General features: G+C 32.3%; 1 pseudogene; it reads right to left on the bottom strand.

Annotated features, from left to right (window-relative positions):
* Nucleotides 1-4,772: 4,772 nt before the first annotated feature.
* Nucleotides 4,773-4,884, bottom strand: LOC117801708 (annotated as a pseudogene).
* Between the last annotated feature and the right edge of the window lie 1,511 nt (nt 4,885-6,395).

Raw genomic sequence — 6,395 nt, 5'->3', positions numbered from 1 at the left:
TTCCATAATAGGTAAAATCTTCCAATTCTTTGAAAATGCTCCCCCCTTCCTAACAGAATATGTCCGTACTGATTAATATGAATGAGTCTGAAGCAAGCTAATGACCTAACTGGTTAGGGTCAATTTTGAGATTAAACTGGTACTGCTGGTTTGAGGAGAAATGAAATGTATGGGTATTTGGAAGAGAGGGGAAAAGGAAAAATGTGCCATGAAAAGAAAGGAATTTGAAAAATAAAAATATGCCCTTTATGGAAAACTGGGAAGATAGAAATAAGTTCTGATTTCTGACTTCAAATCCGTGAAGTGATTTTAGATACTAACATTCATAAACTTAGCGTGTATTACCTTGTGAACATTTTTATAGTATGGATTACTTATATTAAATATAATTTCAAGCTGCAAATTTACTCTGCCATAATTCATTTTAGTAGTAATGATTACTCACCCCTCATCCTTTTGCTCTATTACCTGTTTACCCATTTTCTGAATTAGAAAATGATCTCTCTTTCAATTTATGTCTAAGCCTGCGGTTAGTATTTCTGATGTATTCATATCATTTGTGATACTATTAAGCTTTAACATCTCAGGGTTAAATGAGAGCCCTGCAACTAGTATACTCCTCTTTTACATGCTATAAAGGAAGTGGATAAGATCGTTAAGGATAGAAAGAAAAAATGGGAAGGAGAAAGATTATATTTTTGTCCTGAAATAATCTTCACAAGTTACTGTATTTTTCCATCCCTGGTACTGATCTGTTTTCCTTCCCTGTATTTTGTTTTTTTATATGATTTACAGCTTATGATAGCACCTGTATTTCTCAATGGAGTTTCAACGATATTACACAACATTAGAAACACATAATTCTATTATTATCAGTGATAGTCATGCGCTGGAGCAGAAATATGGTACCACACTCCAGACACATATTTGATGTTTGCTGTTTGATACTGTTTTAATGTTACTCTATCACCACTATCTGATATTGTGTAATGCACTTGAGAAAAATATTGTCAAGCTGCTAAAAAAATATGATATGTTTTTAAATGATGACAAGGTTCATCTCTTATTTATATCCAGGGAAGGAAAAAAAAATATTTCTTACTGGAAAGAAAATACTTCTTATTATGAAATTATTTGGTTGCACAAGCATATGAATTTTTAATAAGGCCAACAAAAAAAACAAAATATGTTTGATTATAAAAATAAACATATTTAAGAGGACTTAAACTTATAATCCAAATTTCCAAGTAAAATGCAAGAAAATATCAATTTTGAATTTATCTTTTGAAAATATCAATTCCTTCTCAAAAATCTCAGTGAAAAAAATTAAATCCATTATGTTTCTATATAATTAAAATAAGATTTGTATTCTGACTTCACCATCAAGTTTCCCTCTCTTTTTTTTTAAGATTTGTTTATTTATTTATTTATTTATTTCGCACAGAGAGGCAGAGAGAGAGGGAGCACAAGCAGGGGGAGTGGGAGAGGGAGAAGCAGGCTTCTCTCTGAGCAGGGAGCCTGATGCAGGGCTGGATCGCAGAACTCTGGGATGATGACCTGAGCTGAAGGCAGATGCTTAACAACTGAGGCACCCAGGCACCTCTACCATCAAGTTTCTTTTTTTTTTAAAGATTTTATTTATTTATTTGACAGAGACAGCCAGCGAGAGAGGGAACACAAGCAGGGGAGTGGGAGAGGAAGAAGCAGGCTCCTAGCAGAGGGGCCTGATGTAGGGCTGGATCCCAGAACGCTGGGATCACGCCCTGAGCCGAAGGCAGATGCTTAACTACTGTACCACTCAGATGCCCCTCTACCATCAAGTTTCTATGTGGAAAAACCAAATTGCTTAACTTAACGCATTTAAAGCAATTCATACATTCTGGTATTAATATTGCAAATATAAACAAAATTATGACAGCTAATATAAATATATATTTTTCTATTGTCAGAAATAATTTGTCATATGAAAACTCTAAACAGGAAAAGGATATTAATGCTTGTCAGAGTATCTTAATGTAATTATGAGTTTGGATTATAAAGGTGACTATTAGAAGCATTCATAACAGGTCTTTAATATTTTAAGTAATATTTTGTGCCCTTCAAGGATATATACATATGCAAGGAACTATATTAAATATATGAGTATCTGGAGATAAGAGAAGAAAGGAAATAAGGGTGGAGTCTTGCATGCATTAATTATTATTTTGTAGAATTAAGAGATGATGAACTTATGTTGTTGATCTTGAAAAAATGTATACAGAGATAAATGTAGATTATATTTTTTCACACAGTTAAAAAACTAGATCTACTCTTATTTTTTTAATATATAATATTTTAGAGTGGTGTGATGCTGTCAAACAGAAATGATTAATACACTTCCTCAGAAGAAATCTGCTTCTTGCAGATTTTAAGTTATTTAAAAGAAAATTATCATGAAAATTTTGCTCCCAGCTATTCTGGAAAATTTGGAATTGGACTTTTTTCCTGCAATAAAGAAATGAAAATTTGGGGGGAAAAAAGATATGAAAGAAGTGTTTTTAGCACAGAGATAAGATCTTTGAGAACAAGGAAGTATAGGCAATCATTTAAATTACCATAGCCTCTAGCTTGAGAAAATATCTAAAACTTTGTGGGTAAATAAAGCCAAAACAAAAAGTGACAGTCTCACTGGGTAGAGGAAAAAAGATTGAATGTTAGAATGGCACAGATGACTGAAATTTGAAGAATGGAGAAATGGAAGAGAGATGGTTGCCAGGAAGTACTAGCAATCTTAGTCACTGAAGAATCTTGAACGGCGTATGCTCTAGGTAAGCCTAAGTCCTAACACAGAACAGCTGCTGTGGAATCTGGATCTGATTGGTGAACAAAGACTTCAAGATCACGGAGTACAGAAATGTTGAAGTCTTTTTTCTTTTTAAGATTTTATTTATTTATGTGACAGAGAGACAGCCAGCAAGAGAGGGAACACAGCAGGGGAGTGGGAGAGGAAGAAGCAGACTCCCAGCGGAGGAGCCCGATGTGGGACTCGATCCCGTAACACCGGGACCAGCCCTGAGCTGAAGGCAGATGCTTAACAACTGCACTACCCAGGCGCCCCAGAAATGTTGAAGTCTTGATTGATCTAGAGTAGAGAGATCTTGGTGAACACCCTGGATATTCAGTTTGCACACAAGTTGAGACTGCAGAAAGTCTATGACTTATGAAGTGACCTCAACTCAGCCTAAATTAAAGCATTCATAGAAACAAGGTGATCTGCCAATAATTTAACTGACTGAACAAAACTCAAAACTCTTTAAAAAGAGACAAAATAATCCATAGTCTCTAAATAGTATCATACAATAAAAAAAATACTATACATGTAAAGAAGCAGGAAAATGTAAAACAGAAGCAATAGAACAAAAAAAAAATCGAACGAAGCAGAACAGATAACCCAGATATTGGAATTAGAAACAAAATATTTAAAAGTTACTGTAAATATGGTAAAGAATTAAAAGATATGAAATGCATGCATATAAATATCAGCAGAGAATGGGAAACTTGAAAAGTTAACCTACAGACAAGAAAACATATATACACATGCAACTAAAACTTGTCCAAATCTAGATAAATAACAGAAACCCAAAAGCCCTAGAATCTTAGTGAAACCCAAGCAGGATGTGTGCAAAGGAAATGAAATGTGGCTCATCATAAGCAAATTTCAGAAATTCAAAGATATAAATGCTCATCTTGGTAAGGAGAACAACAGAAATATTTACAGCTTACTTCTAATTAGAAAGAATAGGATCTGGAAAACGATAACTTCATCTTTACAGTACTAAAAGAGAAAGAAAAAGAATATTTCTGTGTAAGTATTATATAATATATAAGTATTATTACATATATGTATTTTAAGTTTCTTCATATATGCAGTGGTAAAATATCAATTTAAATGGATTATGATAGGTAAGGATGTATTTTAATCCCTAGATCAGCCACTAAAATAAAAATAGATGCATATCTCAAAAATAAAATAAAATAAAATTCTAAAATGTACTTGGATAATCCAAATTAGGACAGAAAAGGAAGAACAACAACAAAAAAAAAGTGAACAGATCAGTAAAATAGAAACAGACACCACGATGAAAAAAAATTGAACCCAACCCTATTGAAATAACCCTGTTATTTCATTAAGTGTAATGAGACATTGTCAATTTAGCAGAATTTTTTTCAGACTAGATAAAATTACATTTATTAGTTATATGCTAATTGCAAATGGTGTTTTGGAAACAAAAACACAGTTTTAAAATAAAAGGATAGAATATTTCATGAAAACAGTAATCATGAGAAAGTCACATTAAGTCAATTTATGCTTTCATCTCAAAAGGCTAAATAAGTAGGGGAAATCATAATTTTTCAATAATGCCCAAGAAAAAATTAAAAAAAGAAAAAAATTGGAAAAGTGAATTAGGTCAAATGATACTTCTTTGACAAGATCAGCAAAATTTATAAACCTATAGCAAGATAATTTGAACTACCCTAGCCCAATAAATTTGACAACTTCAAGCATATAGACAAATTCTATGATATCAAGAATTGCAACTACTGGCACAGAACAAATGAGGAAATCTGAATAACCTTGTATCAAACAAAACAGTTAAATTCATCATTTAAAACTTCTCACAACGAACACTCCAGGTAGAAAGGTAGTTACTGGTGAATTCTGCAATATACTCAAAGAAGAAATAAAACCAATTTTCAGTAGTTTTTTTCAAAAAATAAAAGGGAACATATTCAACTAGTCCAATTAAATCAAAATAATCCTGTAATCAAAAATTGATAAGGGCATTATTAAACCGATAAGAACAAATACTACCCTTAATCTTAGCCAATAGGCTGAGGATCGATGGGGCATTATGACATAAAAAGATTACAGAACAACAACCCTCATAAAAAATAGATGAAATGATTCTCAAGAAATATTAACAAATTATATCTAATATTATGTAATAAAATATAATTTATGATAACTATGTGGAATTTATCCAAAGAATGAAAGGATGATTTAATATTCAGAAATCAATACATGTAATTCACCATTATTAAAAGAGTTAAAATATGTTTATCTGATCATTTAAATAGATGTAATAAAACATATGAAGGCATTTAACAATCATTTATGGTGAAATTCTCAGCAAAGTCTTAATAGAAGGAAATTTGATCCAGAAAATGGCATTCAAGTAAAACAGATACTATTAAACTTAAAAATGAAATACTGAGCATTTTCCCCAAAAATTAGGGCAAAAAGGAAGGATACCCACTCTTACCACCACCGATTACTATATTACTGATGATCCTAGCCAGTAAAATGATCCAAAGGAAATATTTAAGGGAGCACCTGGGTGGCTCAGTCAGTTAAGCGTCTGCCTTCAGCTTAGGACATGATCCCAGGGTCCTGGGATAGAGCCCATTATCAGGCTCCCTGCTCGGTGGGGAGCCTGCTTCTCCCACTCCCTATGCTGTCCCCCTCCCTCCCACTTGTGCTCTCTGGCTCTCTCTCTCTCTCTCTCTGTCATATAAATAAAATAAAATCTTAAAAAAAAGAAAAAGATAAGAAATAAAAGTTTGAAAACCGAGGTAAGTGATCTTTATTCACAGATATCATGATGCTTTATTTGGAAAATGCAAAGGAATATAAAAACAGTCATAGAACTAGCACACAAATCTAACAAAGTCATAGAAAACAAGGCTAATACACAAAAATAAATTGTATATGTGCATACTAGTAACATACAAATTGGAACATGAAATTAGGTATAAGTACAGTTTACAGTAATATTGACAAGCACTAAATACCTAGGAATTAATGTAATGTAATGAAATGTGAAAGCTACTATATTGAATATTACAAAGCATCCCAAAGAACCTAAATAAACACCCCAAATGGAGATATACCATGTTCATTTTTGCAAGAATCTCATGTATTAAGATGTTCCCTGCAAATTAATCAGTAGATCTGATACAGTCCCATTCAAAATCCCAGAAGGATATTTCTTTTGTACAAATTGGCAAACTGATGTAAAATTCATATGAAATACTTAAAACCTAGGATATAAAAAATGTACGTATTTGTAAAAATAACAACACCTGATATTAAGATATTATAAAGGAAAAACAATTAATATGTGGTATTGGCATAAGGACAAAAAGAATCATTTATTTGGTTTTTGGATTAACAACTGTACTGAAGCATTGAATAGGAGAAATAAAAGCACTAGAACATCTGGATGTTTATATGGAAATAAATGAACATCGACACCTACCTTCAAACAATGAAAAAGATTCATTTAAGATGGTTCATAGAGCAAAATGCAAAACTAAAACTACGAAGTTTGAGGGAAACAAAGAGTATGTGCCTT

This window comes from Ailuropoda melanoleuca, chromosome 3 (assembly GCF_002007445.2).
Source record: "Ailuropoda melanoleuca isolate Jingjing chromosome 3, ASM200744v2, whole genome shotgun sequence".
Lineage (NCBI taxonomy): Eukaryota > Metazoa > Chordata > Mammalia > Carnivora > Ursidae > Ailuropoda > Ailuropoda melanoleuca.
The sequence above is the reverse complement of the archived record's forward strand: the minus strand, read 5'-3'. Positions and strand labels throughout refer to the sequence as shown.